At 43.5% G+C, this 22,611-nt stretch overlaps 1 protein-coding gene across 3 annotated transcripts in view; it reads left to right on the top strand.

The window, feature by feature from the left end:
* SNX30 (sorting nexin family member 30) overlaps positions 1–22,611 on the top strand; it is a 221,600-nt gene that overhangs the window by 138,596 nt on the left and 60,393 nt on the right. The window lies entirely within an intron of this gene.

Raw genomic sequence — 22,611 nt, 5'->3', positions numbered from 1 at the left:
CGGTGTTGACGAGTTTCGGTGCCTGCTTTTTACACTCAAGTCCATGTCAGGAGTGAGGCTACTAACCTGTCACACTTAAAGGGCCATGTTCCTGTTCCACGGCGTAGATTCTGGTTAGATCGTTTAATTTTTTATTACATAATGATAACACGAAAGACAGGGTCACAGTGTAGCACCTTTTTATCTTTTAAGAACCAAGTCCGGGTCATAGGAAGTGGTGAGTGCCCCGGCCATTGGTGGTTATAAAGGTGCCTATTTATTTAGTTAATCTAGTCTGTATTAACACCGTAAGCTATGGAGGACTCTGACGCGTTAGAGGGTTCTCCCTCTTTAACAAGGTCTCATTCCTGTGTTTATTGTGAGGAGGTTCTGGTAGAACAGCCTGCTAAACTATGTTCCACATGCTTTAATAAAGTTACGACATCTCCAATTGCACATGCAGTGCTCCAGGGTCCAACCATTACTCCTGCGGGAGAGATTCGTTGGCCGTCAGATTTTGCGCTTTTTGCTGAAGCAAGTGCTTGCTACTCTGGAGGTTCCTTAACCAAAGCTTTTGGAGGAACCTGCAATTCCTAAGCTTGATAAGGTATGGGAGGACGGGGTGGTGCCTCTGGCCTTTCCGGTTCCTGTTACGATGGCTAATATAATTAAGAATGAATGGGAGTGATTAGGTTCTTCCTTTTCCCCTTCTTCCTTTAAGAAACTGTTCTCCAGTCCGGACTCTCAGCTTGAGCTGTGGGGTACTGTCCTTAAGGTGGATGGTGCTATCTCCACGCTCGCAAAGCGAACAACTATTCCCTTCGAGGATAGTTTTTCGTTTAAAGAGCCCATGGATAACATGTTAAGGAAGATGTTTCAACATACAGGGTCTGTTTTTCAGCCGACAGTGGCTATAGCCGAGGTTGCTGGAGCTGCGACATATTTGTGTGAATCCCTGTGTGAAATGGTCGAGGGTGAGACATCCATCGACGAGATTCAGGATAAGATTAAGGCGCTGAAGGTCGCCAAATCTTTCATCTGTGATGCCAATATGCGACACAGGAAGATTGTGTCCTCTTGTCTTGCCCTTCAGTCCTCCTCAAGCCCCTCGGTGGCTCAGTGTATGGAGGTGATCGGACTCATGGTTTCCAGCATAGACGTCATTCCATTCGCCAGGTTCCATCTCAGACCTCTTCAATTGTGCATGTTGAGACAGTGGAACGGCGATCATTCAGATCTATCACAGCAGATATCCATGGATGCTCGGACTCGGATTTCCCTCTCTTGGTGGATCCATCCGGAGCAACTGTCCATGGGGACGTCCTTCTTGACACCGGCCTGGGAGATTGTGACCACAGAGGCGAGTCTGGCAGGATGGGGAGCTGTTTGGGGTGCCAGGATGGCATAAGAAAAATGGTCCCGGGAGGAGTCTCTCCTTCCGATAAATATTCTCGAACTCCGAGCAATCTACAATGCTCTGAAGGCATGGCCTCCTCTGGGGTCATTCAGCTTCATCAGATTCCAGACCAACAACATTACCTCAGTGGCTTACATCAACCATCAGTGGGGTACGAGGAGATCCCTAGCCATGAGTGAGGTGTCTCAGATATTGGAGTGGGTGGAGGCCTACTGTTGCTCGCTCTCAGCAATTCACATTGCAAGTGTGAACAACTGGGAAGCAGACTTTCTCAGCAGGCAATCTTTCCATCCGGGGGAATGGTCTCTTCACCCTGAAGTGTTTGCGGAGATTTGTCTCAGGTGGGGAACGCCGGAGATGGATCTCATTGCGTCCAGACTCAATTGCAAGCTACCCCGATATGGGTTGAGGTCCAGGGATCCCCAGGCAGAGCTGATAGATGCATTAGCAGTGCCTTGGGGGTTCAGCCTAGCTTACATTTTTTCACTATTACCACTTCTACCTCGTGTAGTGGCACGCATCAAACAGGAGCGAGCTTCGGCCATTCTGATTGCTCCATTGTGGCCGTGGAGGACGTTGTTTGCAGATCTGGTGGGGATGTCATCCTCCCCGCCGTGGAAGTTACCCTGTCGCAGGGATCTGCTGGAACAAGGCCCATTTCAACATCAAAATCTCGATTCTCTGAGGCTGACTGTGTGGAGATTGAACGCCTAGTCTTGGCCAAGAGAGGCTTTTCTGAAGGTGTGATTGATGCTCTAATTCAGGCAAGAAACCAGTCACTCGTCGCATCTACCATAAGTTGTGGATGACTTACTTGTCCTGGTGTAAGAAGCATGGATATCCTTGGCATAAGGTGAAGGTATCCAGGATTCTGTCCTTTCTCCAAGATGGTTTGGAGAAGGGTCTTGCCGCCAGTTCCTTAAAGGGACAGATTTCGGCATTATCAGTCTTGTTGCATAGGAGACTCGATGAGCTCCCTGACATGCAATCTTTTGTTCAGGCTCTGTCAAGAATCAGGCCTGTCTTTAGACAGTCTGCTCCCCCATGAAGCTTAAACTTGGTCTTTAAGGTTTTGCAGAGGGTTCCGTTTGAGCCTATGCATTTCATTGACATTAAGATTCTAGTACTCTTCCTGTTGGATTGGCGCGCAGAGTTTCTGAAATGGCTGCCTTGCAATGTGAGCCTCCTTATCTGGTTTTTCATGGGGATAAGGCTGTGCTTTGCACTGGTTTGGGTTTTCTTCCCAAGGTGGTGTCTAACCGTAACATCAATCAGGAAATAGTGGTTCCTTCTTTGTGTCCTAATCCTTCTTCTTCTTCTAAGGAGAGGTTACTTCATAACCTGGATGTAGTTCGTGCCCTAAAGTTCTATCTTCAGGCTACAAAGGATTTCAGACAGTCTACATCTTTTTTGTGGTGTATTCATTGAAGCGCAAGGGGCAGAAAGCCTCTTCTACTTCTTTGTCCTTTTGGTTGAGGAGCTTGATTCGCTTGGCCTATGAGACAGCGGGACATGAGCCTCCTCAGAGGATCATGGCTCATTCAACTAGAGCTGTGGCTTCGTCTTGGGCCTTCAAGAATGATGCCTCTAGGGAGCAAATTTGTAAGGCGGCTACCTAATCCTCCTTACACACTTGTAGAAAGTTTTACAACTTTTACGTTTTTGCTTCTGCGGAAGCTGTTTTTGGGAGAGAGGATTTGCAGGCTGTGGTGCCCTCAGATTAAGGTCCACCTTTTACCCTCCTGGTTTCATTCAGTGTCCTCTAGAGCTTCGGTATGTGTTCCCAACAGTAATGAATGAAGCCGTGGACTCTCTCCTCCTCTTTAGATGGAAAACATAAATTATGCTTACATGATAATTTCATTTCCATCGAGGGGAGGAGAGTCCATGGCTCCTGCCCGTATCTCTGATAAGCGGACCTAAATTTTAATTATCTTCTGGCACCATTTATACCCTGTTTCTCCAACATAGGTGTGTCCGGTCCACGGCGTCATCCTTACTTGTGGGATATTCTCTTCCCCAACAGGAAATGGCAAAGAGCCCAGCAAAGCTGGTCACATGATCCCTCCTAGGCTCCGCCTTCCCCAGTCATTCTCTTTGCCGTTGTACAGGCAACATCTCCACGGAGATGGCTTAGAGTTTTTTTGTGTTTAACTGTAGTTTTTATTATTCAATCAAGAGTTTGTTATTTTAAAATAGTGCTGGTATGTACTATTTACTCTGAAACAGAAAAGAGATGAAGATTTCTGTTTGTAAGAGGAAAATGATTTTAGCAACCGTTACTAAAATCGATGGCTGTTTCCACACAGGACTGTTGAGAGGAATTAACTTCAGTTGGGGGAAACAGTGTGCAGACTTTTGCTGCTTGAGGTATGACACATTTCTAACAAGACGATGTAATGCTGGAAGCTGTCATTTTCCCTATGGGATCCGGTAAGCCATTTTTATTACATAAAGAAAAAAAGGGCTTCACAAGGGCTTTTAAGACTGTAGACATTTTTCTGGGCTAAAACGATTCATATATAAGCATATTTTATACCCCATAGCCTTGAGGAATTATTTTAATCTTGGATAACCGGCAGGCACTGTATTGGTCACCTTATTCTCTAGGGGCTTTCCCTAATCATAGGCAGAGTCTCATTTTCGCGCCTCTATTGCGCACTTGTTTTTGAGAAGCATGACATGCAGATGCATGTGTGTGGAGCTCTGATACATAGAAAAGACTTTCTGAAGGCGTCATTTGGTATCGTATTCCCCTTTGGGCTTGGTTGGGTCTCAGCAAAGCAGATACCAGGGACTGTAAAGGGGTTAATTATAAAAACGGCTCCGGTTCCGTTATTTTAAGGGTTAAAGTTTCCAAATTTGGTGTGCAATACTCTTAAGGCTTTAAGACACTGTGGTGAAATTTTGGTGAATTTTGAACAATTCCTTCATACTTTTTCACATTTGCAGTAATAAAGTGTGTTCAGTTTAAAATTTAAAGTGACAGTAACGGTTTTATTTTAAAACGTTTTTTGTACTTTTTTATCAAGTTTATGCCTGTTTAACATGTCTGAACTCAATGTTTTCTTACAGCGCTGAAAGTGTGGACCTATAGCTCCTGTCTATAGTGGGTCCCCAGGTGCCCACTTTTAGAAAATATGTGTCAAAACGTGGTTTAGAAAGGAGCGCCAAATCTTGGCGAGGTCTGGTGCGGTATAGGTGTGAAAATATGGTATTCTGTCTGAGAAATTGTATAGCGCTATAGCTCAGCTACAATTATGGTAGTTGTGCTTTATAGATGTGTAGGTTTTGATATCTAGATATAAGATCTAAGAGTGGCACAGTTGATACATAAAAGCATTTAATACATATTAAACATATAAAACAAGGGTGTCGTTTAAAATATATTTTAACAGAACGGCAAGAAATAATGTGTAAAAACTTTGAGAAGGGATTATTGGACATTATTTACTTTTCATTGTTTTTTATTATTTTTTATTGTTTATTATTTTCAGATTTATGCCAACACAACTATATATGAGACGAATTTTATGAGACATTATACATACAGCTAAAAAGCAAAACACGCGTGTTTTTATAGATATTTATGTGTTTATGTGTTTTTACACATTATTTCTTGCCGTTCTGTTAAAATATATTTTAAACGACACCCTTGTTTTATATGTTTAATATGTATTAAATGCTTTTATGTATCAACTGTGCCACTCTTAGATCTTATATCTAGATATCAAAACCTACACATCTATACAGCACAACTACCATAATTGTAACTGAGCTATAGCACTATACAATTTCTCAGACAGAATACCATATTTTCACACCTATACCGCACCAGACCTCGCCAAGATTTGGCGCTCCTTTCTAAACCACGTTTTAACATGTCTGAACTACCAGATAGACTGTGTTCTGTATGTGGGGAAGCCAAGGTTCCTTCTCATTTAAATAGATGTGATTTATGGGACACAAAATTTAGAGAAAATGATGCCCAAGATGATTCCTCAAGTGAGGGGAGTAAGCATGGTACTGCATCATCCCCTCCTTCGTCTACACCAGTCTTGCCCACACAGGAGGCCCCTAGTACATCTAGTGCGCCTATACTCCTTACTATGCAACAATTAACGGCTGTAATGGATAATTCTATCAAAAACATTTTAGCCAAAATGCCCACTTATCAGCGAAAGCGCGACTGCTCTGTTTTAGAAAATACTGAAGAGCATGAGGACGCTGATGATATTGGTTCTGAAGTGCCCCTACACCAGTCTGAGGGGGCCAGGGAGGTTTTGTCTGAGGGAGAAATTTCAGATTCAGGGAAAATTTCTCAACAAGCTGAACCTGATGTGATTACATTTAAATTTAAATTGGAACATCTCCGCGCTCTGCTTAAGGAGGTGTTATCTACTCTGGATGATTGTGAGAATTTGGTCATTCCAGAGAAACTATGTAAAATGGACAAGTTCCTAGAGGTCCCGGGGCCCCCCGAAGCTTTTCCTATACCCAAGCGGGTGGCGGACATTGTAAATAAAGAATGGGAAAGGCCCGGTATACCTTTCGTCCCTCCCCCCATATTTAAAAAATTGTTTCCTATGGTCGACCCCAGAAAGGACTTATGGCAGACAGTCCCCAAGGTCGAGGGGGCGGTTTCTACTCTAAACAAACGCACCACTATACCCATAGAAGATAGTTGTGCTTTCAAAGATCCTATGGATAAAAAATTAGAAGGTTTGCTTAAAAAGATGTTTGTTCAGCAAGGTTACCTTCTACAACCAATTTCATGCATTGTTCCTGTCACTACAGCAGCGTGTTTCTGGTTCGATGAACTAGAAAAGGCGCTCAATAATAATTCTTCTTCTTATGAGGAGATTATGGACAGAATTCATGCTCTCAAATTGGCTAATTCTTTCACCCTAGACGCCACTTTGCAATTGGCTAGGTTAGCGGCGAAAAATTCTGGTTTTGCTATTGTGGCGCGCAGAGCGCTTTGGCTAAAATCTTGGTCAGCGGATGCGTCTTCCAAGAACAAATTGCTTAACATTCCTTTCAAGGGGAAAACGCTGTTTGGCCCTGACTTGAAAGAGATTATCTCTGATATCACTGGGGGCAAGGGCCACGCCCTTCCTCAGGATAGGTCTTTCAAGGCCAAAAATAAACCTAATTTTCGTCCCTTTCGCAGAAACGGACCAGCCCCAAGTGCTACGTCCTCTAAGCAAGAGGGTAATACTTCTCAAGCCAAGCCAGCCTGGAGGCCAATGCAAGGCTGGAACAAAGGAAAGCAGGCCAAGAAACCTGCCACTGCTACCAAGACAGCATGAGATGTTGGCCCCCGATCCGGGACCGGAACTGGTGGGGGGCAGACTCTCTCTCTTCGCTCAGGCTTGGGCAAGAGATGTTCTGGATCCCTGGGCGCTAGAAATAGTCTCCCAAGGTTATCTTCTGGAATTCAAGGGGCTTCCCCCAAGGGGGAGGTTCCACAGGTCTCAATTGTCTTCAGACCACATAAAAAAACAGGCATTCTTACATTGTGTAGAAGACCTGTTAAAAATGGGAGTGATTCATCCTGTTCCATTAGGAGAACAAGGGATGGGGTTCTACTCCAATCTGTTCGTAGTTCCCAAAAAAGAGGGAACATTCAGACCAATCTTGGATCTCAAGATCCTAAACAAGTTTCTCAAGGTTCCATCGTTCAAAATGGAAACCATTCAAACAATTCTTCCTTCCATCCAGGACGGTCAATTCATGACCACGGTGGATTTAAAGGATGCGTATCTACATATTCCTATCCACAAGGAACATCATCGGTTCCTAAGGTTCGCATTCCTGGACAAGCATTACCAGTTTGTGGCACTTCCGTTCGGATTAGCCACTGCTCCAAGAATTTTCACAAAGGTACTAGGGTCCCTTCTAGCGGTGCTAAGACCAAGGGGCATTGCAGTAGTACCTTACTTGGACGACATTCTGATTCAAGCGTCGTCCCTTCCACAAGCAAAGGCTCACACGGACATTGTCCTGGCCTTTCTCAGATCTCACGGGTGGAAAGTGAACGTAGAAAAAAGTTCTCTATCTCCGTCAACAAGGGTTCCCTTCTTGGGAACAATAATAGACTCCTTAGAAATGAGGATTTTTCTGACAGAGGCCAGAAAATCAAAACTTCTAAACTCTTGTCAAATACTTCATTCTGTTCCTCTTCCTTCCATAGCGCAATGCATGGAAGTAATAGGTTTGATGGTAGCGGCAATGGACATAGTTCCTTTTGCGCGAATTCATCTAAGACCATTACAACTGTGCATGCTCAGTCAGTGGAATGGGGACTATACAGACTTGTCTCCGACGATACAAGTAGATCAGAGGACCAGAGATTCACTCCGTTGGTGGCTGTCCCTGGACAACCTGTCACAGGGGATGAGCTTCCGCAGACCAGAGTGGGTCATTGTCACGACCGACGCCAGTCTGGTGGGCTGGGGCGCGGTCTGGGGACCCCTGAAAGCTCAGGGTCTTTGGTCTCGGGAAGAATCTCTTCTCCCGATAAATATTCTGGAACTGAGAGCGATATTCAATGCTCTCAAGGCTTGGCCTCAGCTAGCAAAGGCCAAGTTCATACGGTTTCAATCAGACAACATGACGACTGTTGCGTACATCAACCATCAGGGGGGAACAAGGAGTTCCCTGGCGATGGAAGAAGTGACCAAAATCATTCAATGGGCAGAGACTCACTCCTGCCACTTGTCTGCAATCCACATCCCAGGAGTGGAAAATTGGGAAGCGGATTTTCTGAGTCGTCAGACATTTCATCCGGGGGAGTGGGAACTCCATCCGGAAATCTTTGCCCAAATTACTCAATTGTGGGGCATTCCAGACATGGATCTGATGGCCTCTCGTCAGAACTTCAAGGTTCCTTGCTACGGGTCCAGATCCAGGGATCCCAAGGCGACTCTAGTAGATGCACTAGTAGCACCTTGGACCTTCAAACTAGCTTATGTATTCCCGCCGTTTCCTCTCATCCCCAGGCTGGTAGCCAGGATCAATCAGGAGAGGGCATCGGTGATCTTGATAGCTCCTGCGTGGCCACGCAGGACTTGGTATGCAGACCTGGTGAATATGTCATCGGCTCCACCATGGAAGCTACCTTTGAGACGAGACCTTCTTGTTCAAGGTCCGTTCGAACATCCGAATCTGGTCTCACTCCAACTGACTGCTTGGAGATTGAACGCTTGATCTTATCAAAGCGAGGGTTCTCAGATTCTGTCATTGATACTCTTGTTCAGGCCAGAAAGCCTGTAACTAGGAAAATCTACCACAAAATATGGAAAAAATATATCTGTTGGTGTGAATCTAAAGGATTCCCTTGGGACAAGGTAAAAATTCCTAAAATTCTATCCTTTCTTCAAGAAGGTTTGGAGAAAGGATTATCTGCAAGTTCTTTGAAGGGACAGATTTCTGCCTTGTCTGTGTTACTTCACAAAAAGCTAGCAGCTGTGCCAGATGTTCAAGCCTTTGTTCAGGCTCTGGTTAGAATCAAGCCTGTTTACAAACCTTTGACTCCTCCTTGGAGTCTCAATTTAGTTCTTTCAGTTCTTCAGGGGGTTCCGTTTGAACCCTTACATTCCGTTGATATTAAGTTATTATCTTGGAAAGTTTTGTTTTTGGTTGCAATTTCTTCTGCTAGAAGAGTTTCAGAATTATCTGCTCTGCAGTGTTCTCCTCCTTATCTGGTGTTCCATGCAGATAAGGTGGTTTTACGTACTAAACCTGGTTTTCTTCCGAAAGTTGTTTCTAACAAAAACATTAACCAGGAGATAGTCGTGCCTTCTTTGTGTCCGAATCCAGTTTCAAAGAAGGAACGTTTGTTGCACAATTTGGATGTAGTTCGTGCTCTAAAATTCTATTTAGATGCTACAAAGGATTTTAGACAAACATCTTCTTTGTTTGTTGTTTATTCTGGTAAAAGGAGAGGTCAAAAAGCAACTTCTACCTCTCTCTCTTTTTGGATTAAAAGCATCATCAGATTGGCTTACGAGACTGCCGGACGGCAGCCTCCTGAAAGAATCACAGCTCATTCCACTAGGGCTGTGGCTTCCACATGGGCCTTCAAGAACGAGGCTTCTGTTGATCAGATATGTAAGGCAGCGACTTGGTCTTCACTGCACACTTTTACTAAATTTTACAAATTTGATACTTTTGCTTCTTCTGAGGCTATTTTTGGGAGAAAGGTTTTGCAAGCCGTGGTGCCTTCCATCTAGGTGACCTGATTTGCTCCCTCCCTTCATCCGTGTCCTAAAGCTTTGGTATTGGTTCCCACAAGTAAGGATGACGCCGTGGACCGGACACACCTATGTTGGAGAAAACAGAATTTATGTTTACCTGATAAATTACTTTCTCCAACGGTGTGTCCGGTCCACGGCCCGCCCTGGTTTTTTGATCAGGTCTGATAATTTATTTTCTTTAACTACAGTCACCACGGTATCATATGATTTCTCCTATGCAAATATTCCTCCTTTACGTCGGTCGAATGACTGGGGAAGGCGGAGCCTAGGAGGGATCATGTGACCAGCTTTGCTGGGCTCTTTGCCATTTCCTGTTGGGGAAGAGAATATCCCACAAGTAAGGATGACGCCGTGGACCGGACACACCGTTGGAGAAAGTAATTTATCAGGTAAACATAAATTCTGTTTTCTCCTACTGTTCCTTGTTCCCTCGGCAGAATGACTGGGGTATGAGGGAAGTGGGGGAGGTATTTAAGCCTTTGGCTGGGGTGTCTTTGCCTCCTCCTGGTGGCCAGGTTCTAAATTCCCAACAGTAATGAATGAAGCTGTGGACTCTCCTCCCCTCGATGGAAATTAAATTATAAGGTAAGCATAATTTGTTTTTAATTCAAAAAAAGTTTTTATTGAATTTTCCAATTACAAAGAAATGTTTACATGACTAAAAATTCACGATTTATTATTGCCATCAAATTTACATTCTTGACAAATCTGTCCTTCTATCTCTCCTGAGAACGTTTATATAATTCAAACAAAGTATATTACCATGACATTTATTTCAAGACATGAAATCCCCTTCTAGGGTGGAGGCCCAGCCCAAAAGAAACCCGAGCATACATCAGTTATCTATCGTAAAGACTCACCCCTGCCTCGAGGAACATGGGATTCGAAAAAAAAGGAAGTGTGAAATGACCCGTCCAGATAGGCTGGACGGGAGCGCAGGAGGCAGGAGATGCAGTCCTCCCTACATACTCAAGTGGAGTTTAATTAAGTACCCTATTATCATGCTGTCTGTTCCTACTTTCAATATAAATAAACCAAGGTTCCCAAATCGAAAGAAACTGCTATTTGTTGCCTAGTAAGTCTGCAGAAGCACTACTCATCTGATAATAGAAATCAATCTTGTTCCTAATTATCGAATAAGTCAGGATTATAGTTTTCCAGTATCTTCCATGCTTAATTTAGTTACAGTGCAAATGGTAGTTACTAATTTATTTGCCTTAGAGTTTAGGTCTGGAAGAGGATCGTGTAATAGTGCCTGAGTAGGGGCTAAGTTAATTTGCCTGTCTAGTATTTCACTCAGAAGAGCCAAAGTTTGGGACCATATATTAGATACGTGACAGCATTGCCACCACATATGAGGATATGTACCCCTCTCAGCTCAACCACGCAGACAATTAGTGCTAGTATGTTCCTTATTATGTATTCTAGAAGGATGGAAATACCAATGAAAAGCTACCTTAATAAACTTTTCCTTAAGGTGGGCACATATTGAAAAAGAAGTACCCGACCTCAACGTGTCACACCATTTTTCAGCTGACCAATTAAAATTAAAGTCTGATTCCCATTTTAGCATAAACGGTAGTTTACTTAATTTAGAAGGAACATTAAACTGAATATATAGGTTGGAAATAACACCTCTTGTGCGCCCAGGAGCTAAACAAATACGCTCTAAATATGAGCTAGTAGTTAGTCTGTTACTTCACTTAACTGTATTTACTCTGGCCCTCAACTGGAGATAATGGAACCAGCTAGATCGCTCTTGCCTATTTAGTTCAGCATATTGATTAAAGGACAGCAGCTTAGTACCTATCAAAGCATCTGCAATACGGTATAGACCTTTGTTTGCCCACTTCTCCTTCATGACTTGGTCATAATCAGTTGACAAGGTTACCAAGGGGGTTGCCTTCAAACCCTTCTGAATCAAAGAATATTTAACGGTCAGGGATTCCCACAATGACAAGGTATGTGAAATAGTGACAAATGATTGCCAGTTAGGAGGTCTATCATTTTTAGCGGTCCAGAGCAGCTTGTAAATGGGATTTATCATCATATCTGATTCAATTTGGACCCATTGAATCCTATTTGATTGATTATGCCATAAGGAGGACTGTGCTATTCTGGCAGCGTAGAAGTAAGCGAGTAAATCTGGGAGCCCCATCCCTCCACCTCTCCTATGTAATCAATCTACCGTAGAGGGAGAAGTTAAGCTTACTCCACCTAGATATCACATTTTTAATTTGTGTAAATAAGGGTGAATAGTTGAGTTTTGTAGAGGAAAACTAAGTTGTTGGGGATAGTGATGCCCAAGTATCTCATGCCCTTATCTGACCATTTGAAATCAAAGTTTAGTGCTAATAAATGTTTTGTGTGTTCTGGAAGATTTACGCTAATTGTCTCGCATTTATCATTGTTTATCTTGTATCCTGAAATTGTGGCAAACTTATTAATAGTTGAATATATCAAAGGGAGAGAAATCATAGGTTTGGTGACCGAAAGAATAACATCATCTGCAAAAAGGCTAATTTTATGCTCCCGGGTGTGTATTCTAATTCCAGAGATGTCCACATTTTGCCTAATACTGGCTGCAAGAGGCTCGATACATAGGGCGAATAATAATGGCGATAACGGACATCCCTGTCTAGTTCCGTTGAGTATATTGATAGGTTTAGATTTATAACCCGCTATTTTAATGAATGCAGATGGACTAGAGTATATTGAGGAAATTGCTGCACAGAAATTACCCGTAAATCCCATGGTTTTTAACACGGAGTCCAGAAAACCCCAGTTCCCTCAGTCAAATGCCTTCTCTGCGTCCAAGGAGAGAAACAGAGAAGGCACTTTTTGCTTTGTTGAAAAGTCTATTAAGTCTATGTTTTGTACATTGTCAGGGGCCTCTCGGTTACGGATAAATCCCACCTGATCCGGATGGATACGTTTAGGTAGTATATCATTCAGCCTAGTAGCTAAAATCTTGGTAATAGCTTGATGTCAAAATTAAAGAGATGGGCCTATAATTTCTCCAACATTGGTGTGTCCGGTCCACGGCGTCATCCTTACTTGTGGGATATTCTCTTCCCCAACAGGAAATGGCAAAGAGTCCCAGCAAAGCTGGTCACATGATCCCTCCTAGGCTCCGCCCACCCCAGTCATTCTCTTTGCCGTTGCACAGGCAACATCTCCACGGAGATGGTTAAGAGTTTTTTGGTGTTTAAATGTAGTTTTATTCTTCTATCAAGTGTTTGTTATTTTAAAATAGTGCTGGTATGTACTATTTACTCTGAAACAGAAAAGGATGAAGATTTCTGTTTGTAAGAGGAAGATGATTTTAGCAGACAGTAACTGAAATCAATTGCTGTTTCCACACAGGACTGTTGAGATGAAGTAACTTCAGTTGGGGGAAACAGTTAGCAGTCTTTTCTGCTTAAGGTATGACTGGCCATATTTCTATCAAGACCATGTAATGCTGGAAGGCTGTGATTTCCCCTCATGGGGACCAGTAAGCCATTTTCTTAGTTAAACATAAAAGAATAAAGGGCTTCAAAAAGGGCTTAAAAACTGGTAGACATTTTTCTGGGCTAAAACAATTGCTTTACTAGGCATATTATGCAGATTCTAACTAATTATTGGTATTATAATCTTGGGGAACGTTTAGAAAAACGGCAGGCACTGTGTTGGACACCTTTTTCAGATGGGGGCCTTTCTAGTTATAGACAGAGCCTCATTCTGGGACTGTATAGGGGTTAAATGTAAAAACGGCTCCGGTTCCGTTAATTTAAGGGTTAAAGCTCTGAAATTTGGTGTGCAATACTTTTAATGCTTTAAGACACTGTGGTGAAATTTTGGTGAATTTTGAACAATTCCTTCATACTTTTTCACATATTCAGTAATAAAGTGTTTTCTGTTTGAAATTTAAAGTGACAGTAACGGTTTTATTTTAAAACGTTTTTTGTGCTTTGTTGACAAGTTTAAGCCTGTTTAACATGTCTGTACCATCAGATAAGCTATGTTCTATATGTATGAAAGCCAATGTGTCTCCCCATTTAAATTTATGTGATAATTGTGCCATAGTGTCCAAACAAAGTAAGGACAGTATTGCAACAGATAATGATATTGCCCAAGATGATTCCTTAAAATGAGGGGAGTAAACATGATACTACATCATCCCCTACTGTGTCTACACCAGTTATGCCCACACAGGAGGCCCCTAGTACATCTAGTGCGCCAATACTTATTACCATGCAACAATTAACGGCTGTAATGGATAACTCCATAGCAAATCTTTTATCCAAAATGCCTACTTATCAGAGAAAGTGCGATTGCTCTGTTTTAAACACTGAAGAGCAAGAGGACGCTGATGATAACTGTTCTGACATACCCTCACACCAATCTCAAGGGGCCATGAGGGAGGTTTTGTCTGATGGAGAAATTTCAGATTCAGGAAAAATTTCTCATCAAGCTGAACCTGATGTTGTGACATTTAAATTTAAATTAGAACATCTCCGCGCACTGCTTAAGGAGGTGTTATCTACTCTGGATGATTGTGACAATTTGGTCATTCCAGAGAAATTATGTAAGCTGGACAAGTTCCTAGAGGTTCCGGTGCCCCCCGACGCTTTTCCTATACCCAAGCGGGTGGCGGACATAGTAAATAAAGAGTGGGAAAGGCCCGGCATACCTTTTGTCCCCCCCCCTATATTTAAGAAATTATTTCTTCTGTTATGTGTGATCAGTCCACGGGTCATCATTACTTCTGGGATATAACTCCTCCCCAACAGGAAATGCAAGAGGATTCACCCAGCAGAGCTGCATATAGCTCCTCCCCTCTACGTCACTCCCAGTCATTCTCTTGCACCCAACGACTAGATAGGATGTGTGAGAGGACTATGGTGATTATACTTAGTTTTTATAACTTCAATCAAAAGTTTGTTATTTTACAATAGCACCGGAGCGTGTTATTGCCTCTCTGGCAGAGTTTGAAGAAGAATCTACCAGAGTTTTTACTATGATTTTAACCGGAGTAGTTAAGATCATATTGCTGTTTCTCGGCCATCTGAGGGAGGTAAAAGCTTCAGATCAGGGGACAGCGGGCAGATGAATCTGCATTGAGGTATGTAGCAGTTTTTATTTTCTGAATGGAATTGATGAGAAAATCCTGCCATACCGTTATAATGACATGTATGTATACTCTACACTTCAGTATTCTGGGGATGGTATTTCACTGGAATTACTCTGTTAAAAGTACATTAAACCTTTGAATAGGTATTTATTATGTTAAACGTTTTTGCTGGAATGTAGAATCGTTTGCATTTTCTGAGGTACTGAGTGAATAAATGTTTGGGCATTATTTTTCCACTTGGCAGTTGCTTGTTTTAAATTGTGACAGTTTCGTTTCTCTCTCACTGCTGTGTGTGAGGGGGAGGGGCCGTTTTTTGGCGCTCTTTGCTACGCATCAAAAATTTCCAGTCAGTTACTCTTGTATTTCCTGCATGATCCGGTTCATCTCTAACAGAACTCAGGGGTCTTCAAACTTCTTTGGAGGGAGGTAGATTCTCTCAGCAGAGCTGTGAGACTTATATATTGACTGTGATTAAAAAACGTTGCTCTGTAATTTTTATGTTTCAAATTTAATTATTGTTACTTTACTAAGGGGAACAAACCTTTGCTAAAAGTTGTGTTGTTTTTAAGGATTGATGCTATAACTGTTTTTTTCAGTTCATTATTTCAACTGTCATTTAATCGTTTAGTGCTTCTTTGAGGCACAGTACGTTTTTGTTAAATAAGATTGTAACCAAGTTGCAAGTTTATTGCTAGTGTGTTAAACATGTCTGATTCAGAGGAAGATACCTGTGTCATTTGTTCCAATGCCAAGGTGGAGCCCAATAGAAATTTATGTACTAACTGTATTGATGCTACTTTAAATAAAAGCCAATCTGTACAAATTGAACAAATTTCACCAAACAGCGAGGGGAGAGTTATGCCGACTAACTCGCCTCACGTGTCAGTACCTGCATCTCCCGCCCGGGAGGTGCGTGATATTGTGGCGCCTAGTACATCTGGGCAGCCATTACAGATAACATTACAAGATATGGCTACTGTTATGACTGAAGTTTTGGCTAAATTACCAGAACTAAGAGGCAAGCGTGATCACTCTGGGGTGAGAACAGAGTGCGCTGATAATACTAGGGCCATGTCTGATACTGCGTCACAGCTTGCAGAGCATGAGGACGGAGAGCTTCATTCTGTGGGTGACGGTTCTGATCCAAACAGATTGGATTCAGATATTTCAAATTTTAAATTTAAATTGGAGAACCTCCGTGTATTACTAGGGGAGGTTTTAGCGGCTCTTAATGATTGTAACACTGTTGCAATACCAGAGAAATTGTGTAGGTTGGATAAATACTTTGCGGTACCGGCGAGTACTGACGTTTTTCCTATACCTAAGAGACTAACTGAAATTGTTACTAAGGAGTGGGATAGACCCGGTGTGCCGTTCTCACCCCCTCCAATATTTAGAAAGATGTTTCCAATAGACGCCACCACACGGGACTTATGGCAAACGGTCCCTAAGGTGGAGGGAGCAGTTTCTACTTTAGCTAAGCGTACCACTATCCCGGTGGAGGATAGCTGTGCTTTTTCAGATCCAATGGATAAAAAATTAGAGGGTTACCTTAAGAAAATGTTTGTTCAACAAGGTTTTATATTGCAACCCCTTGCATGCATCGCGCCGATTACGGCTGCGGCAGCATTTTGGATTGAGTCTCTGGAAGAGAACCTTAGTTCAGCTACGCTGGACGACATTACGGACAGGCTTAGAGTCCTTAAACTAGCTAATTCATTCATTTCGGAGGCCGTAGTACATTTAACCAAACTTACGGCTAAGAACTCAGGATTCGCCATTCAGGCACGTAGGGCGCTGTGGCTAAAATCCTGGTCAGCTGATGTAACTTCTAAGTCCAAATTACTTAATATACCTTTCAAGGGGCAAACTTTATTTGGGCCCGGTTTGAAAGAAATTATCGCTGACATTACAGGAGGTAAGGGCCACGCCCTGCCTCAAGACAAAGCCAAGGCTAAGGCTAGACAGTCTAATTTTCGTCCCTTTCGGAATTTCAAAGCAGGAGCAGCACCAACTTCCACTGCACCAAACAGGAAGGAGCTGTTGCTCGTTACAGACAAGGCTGGAAACCTAACCAGTCCTGGAACAAGGGCAAGCAGACCAGGAAACCTGCTGCTGCCCCAAAGACAGCATGAACCGAGGGCCCCCGATCCGGGACCGGATCTAGTGGGGGGCAGACTCTCTCTCTTCACCCAGGCTTGGGCAAGAGATGTTCAGGATCCCTGGGCGCTAGAGATCATATCTCAGGGATACCTCCTAGACTTCAAATTCTCTCCCCCAAGAGGGAGATTTCATCTGTCAAGCTTGTCAACAAACCAGACAAAGAAAGAAGCGTTTCTACGCTGTGTACAAGATCTGTTATTAATGGGAGTGATCCATCCGGTTCCGCGGTCGGAACAAGGACAAGGGTTTTACTCAAACCTGTTTGTGGTTCCCAAAAAAGAGGGAACTTTCAGGCCAATCTTGGATTTAAAGATCCTAAACAAATTCCTAAGAGTTCCATCGTTCAAAATGGAAGCTATTCGGACAATCTTACCCATGATCCAAAAGGGTCAGTACATGACCACAGTGGATTTAAAGGATGCTTACCTTCACATACCGATTCACAAAGATCATTACCGGTATCTAAGGTTTGCCTTCTTAGACAGGCATTACCAGTTTGTAGCTCTTCCATTCGGATTGGCTACGGCTCCAAGAACCTTCACAAAGGTTCTGGGTGCCCTTCTGGCGGTACTAAGACCGCGAGGAATTTCGGTAGCTCCGTACCTAGACGACATTCTGATACAAGCTTCAAGCTTTCAAACTGCCAAGTCTCATACAGAGTTAGTTCTGGCATTTCTAAGGTCGCATGGATGGAAAGTGAACGAAAAGAAAAGTTCTCTCTTTCCTCTCACAAGAGTTCCATTCTTGGGGACTCTTATAGATTCTGTAGAAATGAAGATTTATCTGACAGAAGACAGATTAACAAAGCTTCTAAATGCATGCCGTGTCCTTCATTCCATTCATCTCCCGTCAGTAGCTCAATGCATGGAGGTGATCGGCTTAATGGTAGCAGCAATGGACATAGTACCCTTTGCACGTCTACATCTCAGACCGCTGCAATTGTGCATGCTGAGTCAGTGGAATGGGGATTACTCAGACTTGTCCCCTACTCTGAATCTGGATCAAGAGACCAGAAACTCTCTTCTATGGTGGCTTTCTCGGCCACATCTGTCCAGGGGGATGCCATTCAGCAGGCCGGACTGGACAATTGTAACAACAGACGCCAGCCTACTAGGTTGGGGCGCTGTCTGGAATTCTCTGAAGGCTCAGGGACAATGGAATCAGGAGGAAAGTCTCCTGCCAATAAACATTCTGGAATTGAGAGCAGTTCTCAATGCCCTTCTGGCTTGGCCCCAGTTAAAAACTCGGGGGTTCATCAGGTTTCAGTCGGACAACATCACGACTGTAGCTTACATCAACCATCAAGGAGGGACAAGAAGCTCCCTAGCAATGATGGAAGTATCAAACATAATTCGCTGGGCAGAGTCTCACTCTTGCCACCTGTCAGCAATCCACATCCCGGGAGTGGAGAACTGGGAGGCGGATTTCTTGAGTCGCCAGACTTTTCATCCGGGGGAGTGGGAACTTCATCCGGAGGTCTTTGCCCAAATACTTCGACGTTGGGGCAAACCAGAGATAGATCTCATGGCGTCTCGCCAGAACGCCAAACTTCCTCGCTACGGGTCCAGATCCAGGGATCCGGGAGCGGTTCTGATAGATGCTTTGACAGCACCTTGGAACTTCGGGATGGCTTATGTGTTTCCACCCTTCCCGCTGCTTCCTCGATTGATTGCCAAAATCAAACAGGAGAGAGCATCAGTGATTCTAATAGCGCCTGCGTGGCCATGCAGGACTTGGTATGCAGATCTAGTGGACATGTCATCCTGTCCGCCTTGGTCTCTACCTCTAAGACAGGACCTTCTGATACAGGGTCCATTCAAACATCAAAATCTAACTTCTCTGAAGCTGACTGCTTGGAAATTGAACGCTTGATTTTATCAAAACGTGGTTTTTCTGAGTCGGTTATTGATACCCTGATACAGGCTAGGAAGCCTGTTACCAGAAGGATTTACCACAAGATATGGCGTAAATACCTATACTGGTGCGAATCCAAAGGTTACTCCTGGAGTAAGGTTAGGATTCCTAGGATATTGTCCTTTCTACAAGAAGGTTTAGAAAAGGGTTTATCGGCTAGCTCATTAAAGGGACAGATCTCAGCTCTGTCCATCTTGTTACACAGGCGTCTGTCAGAAAATCCAGACGTCCAGGCCTTTTGTCAGGCTTTAGCTAGGATCAAGCCTGTGTTTAAAACTGTTGCTCCGCCATGGAGTTTAAACCTTGTTCTTAACGTTCTACAAGGAGTTCCGTTTGAACCCCTTCATTCCATTGATATAAAGTTGTTATCTTGGAAAGTGTTATTTTTAATGGCTATTTCTTCGGCTCGGAGAGTCTCTGAGTTATCAGCTTTACATTGTGATTCTCCTTATTTGATTTTTCATTCAGATAAGGTAGTTCTGCGTACAAAACCTGGGTTCTTACCTAAGGTAGTCACTAACAGGAACATCAATCAAGAGATCGTGGTGCCTTCCCTGTGCCCGAATCCTTCTTCAAAGAAGGAACGTCTTCTACACAATCTGGATGTAGTTTGTGCCCTCAAGTTCTACTTGCAGGCAACTAAGGATTTTCGACAAACTTCTTCCCTGTTTGTCGTGTACTCTGGTCAGAGGAGAGGTCATAAGGCTTCGGCTACCTCTCTCTCCTTCTGGCTTCGTAGCATAATTCGTTTAGCCTATGAGACTGCTGGACAGCAGCCTCCTGAAAGAATTACAGCTCATTCTACTAGAGCTGTGGCTTCCACTTGGGCCTTTAAGAATGAGGCCTCTGTTGAACAGATTTGCAAGGCTGCAACTTGGTCTTCGCTTCATACTTTTTCCAAATTTTACAAATTTGACACTTTTGCTTCTTCGGAGGCTATTTTTGGGAGAAAGGTTCTTCAGGCAGTGGTTCCTTCTGTATAATGAGCCTGCCTATCCCTCCCGTCATCCGTGTACTTTTGCTTTGGTATTGGTATCCCAGAAGTAATGATGACCCGTGGACTGATCACACATAACAGAAGAAAACATAATTTATGCTTACCTGATAAATTCCTTTCTTCTGTTGTGTGATCAGTCCACGGCCCGCCCTGTTTTTTAAGGCAGGTAAATATCTTTTAAATTATACTCCAGTCACCACTTCACCCTTGGTTTCTCCTTTCTCGTTGATTCTTGGTCGAATGACTGGGAGTGACGTAGAGGGGAGGAGCTATATGCAGCTCTGCTGGGTGAATCCTCTTGCATTTCCTGTTGGGGAGGAGTTATATCCCAGAAGTAATGATGACCCGTGGACTGATCACACAACAGAAGAAAGGAATTTATCAGGTAAGCATAAATTATGTTTTCCTATAGTCGACCCCAGAAAGGACTTATGGCAGACAGTCCCCAAGGTCGAGGGGGCGGTTTCTACTCTAAACAAACGCACTACTATTCCTATCGAAGATAGTTGTGCTTTCAAAGATCCTATGGATAAGAAATTAGAGGGTTTGCTTAAAAAGATTTTTGTACAGCAAGGTTACCTTCTACAACCAATTTCATGCATTGTTCCTGTCACTACGGCAGCGTGTTTCTGGTTCGAGGAACTAGAAAAATCGCTCAGTAAAGAATCTTCGTATGAGGAGGTTATGGACAGAGTTCAAGCACTTAAATTGGCTAACTCTTTTGTTTTAGATGCCGCTTTGCAATTAGCTAGATTAGCGGCGAAAAATTCAGGGTTTGCTGTCGTGGCGCGCAGAGTGCTTTGACTAAAGTCTTGGTCAGCGGATGTGTCTTCCAAGACAAAATTGCTTAACATTCCTTTCAAAGGTAAAACATTATTTGGACCTGATTTGAAAGAGATTATTTCAGACATCACTGGGGGAAAGGGCCACGCCCTCCCACAGGATAGGTCTTTTAAGGCTAATAATAAGCCTAATTTTCGTCCCTTTCGCAGAAACGGACCAGTCTCTAATTCTGTATCCTCTAAGCAAGAGGGTAATACTTCACAACCCAAACCAGCCTGGAAACCAATGCAAGGCTGGAACAAGGGTAAGCAGGCCAAGAAGCCTACCACTGCTACCAAAACAGCATGAAGGGATAGCCCCCGATCCGGGACCGGATCTAGTGGGGGGCAGACTTTCTCTCTTTGCTCAGGCTTGGGCAAGAGATGTTCAGGATCCTTGGGCGCTAGAAATAGTTTCTCAAGGTTATCTCCTGGAATTCAAGGAACTACCCCCAAGGGGAAGGTTCCACAGGTCTCAATTATCTTCAAACCAAATAAAGAGACAGGCATTCTTACATTGTGTAGAAGACCTGTTAAAGATGGGAGTGATACATCCAGTTCCAATAAGAGAACAAGGAATGGGATTTTATTCCAATCTGTTCATAGTTCCCAAAAAAGAGGGAACATTCAGACCAATTTTGGATCTAAAGATCCTAAACAAATTTCTCAGGGTACCATCGTTCAAAATGGAAACTATTCGAACGATCCTACCTACTATCCAGGAAAATCAATTTATGACTACCGTGGATTTAAAGGATGCGTACCTACATATTCCTATCCACAAGGAACATCATCAGTTCCTAAGGTTCGCTTTTCTGGACAAGCATTACCAGTTTGTGGCACTTCCATTTGGATTAGCCACTGCTCCAAGGATTTTCACAAAGGTACTAGGGTCCCTTCTAGCGGTTCTAAGACCAAGGGGCATTGCAGTAGTACCTTACTTGGACGACATCCTGATTCAAGCGTCGTCCCTGTCAAAAGCAAAGGCTCATACGGACATCGTCCTAGCCTTTCTCAGATCTCACGGATGGAAGGTGAACAAAGAAAAAAGTTCTCTGTCCCCGTCAACAAGAGTTCCCTTCTTGGGAACAATAATAGATTCCTTAGAAATGAGGATTTTTCTGACAGAGGTCAGAAAATCAAAACTTCTAAGCTCTTGTCAAGTACTTAATTCTGTTCCTCGTCCTTCCATAGCGCAGTGCATGGAAGTAATAGGATTGATGGTTGTAACAATGGACATAGTTCCTTTTGCACGAATTCATCTAAGACCATTACAACTGTGCATGCTCAGACAGGGGAATGGGGATTATACAGAATTGTCTCCGACGATTCAAGTAGATCAAAAGACCAGAGATTCACTCCGTTGGTGGCTGACCCTGGACAATCTGTCACAGGGAATGAGCTTCCGCAGACCAGAGTGGGTCATTGTCACGACCAACGCCAGCCTAGTGGGCTGGGGCGCGGTCTGGGAATCCCTGAAAGCTCAGGGTCTATGGTCTCGGGAAGAGTCTCTTCTCCCGATAAACATTCTGGAACTGAGAGCGATATTCAATGCTCTCAGAGCTTGGCCTCAACTAGCAAAGGCCAAATTCATAAGGTTTCAGTCAGACAACATGACGACCGTTGCATATATCAATCATCAGGGGGGAACAAGGACTTCCCTGGCGATGAAAGAAGTGACCAAGATAATTCAATGGGCGGAGGATCACTCCTGCCACTTGTCTGCGATCCACATCCCAGGAGTGGAAAATTGGGAAGCGGATTTTCTGAGTCGTCAGACATTCCATCCGGGGGAGTGGGAACTCCATCCGGAAATCTTTGCCCAAATAACTCAATTATGGGGCATTCCAGACATCGATCTGATGGCGTCTCGTCAGAACTTCAAGGTTCCTTGCTACGGGTCCAGATCCAGGGATCCCAAGGCGACCCTAGTAGATGCACTA

The sequence above is a fragment of the Bombina bombina genome, chromosome 2 (genome assembly GCF_027579735.1).
Source record: "Bombina bombina isolate aBomBom1 chromosome 2, aBomBom1.pri, whole genome shotgun sequence".
Classification (NCBI taxonomy): domain Eukaryota; kingdom Metazoa; phylum Chordata; class Amphibia; order Anura; family Bombinatoridae; genus Bombina; species Bombina bombina.
The sequence above is the reverse complement of the archived record's forward strand: the minus strand, read 5'-3'. Positions and strand labels throughout refer to the sequence as shown.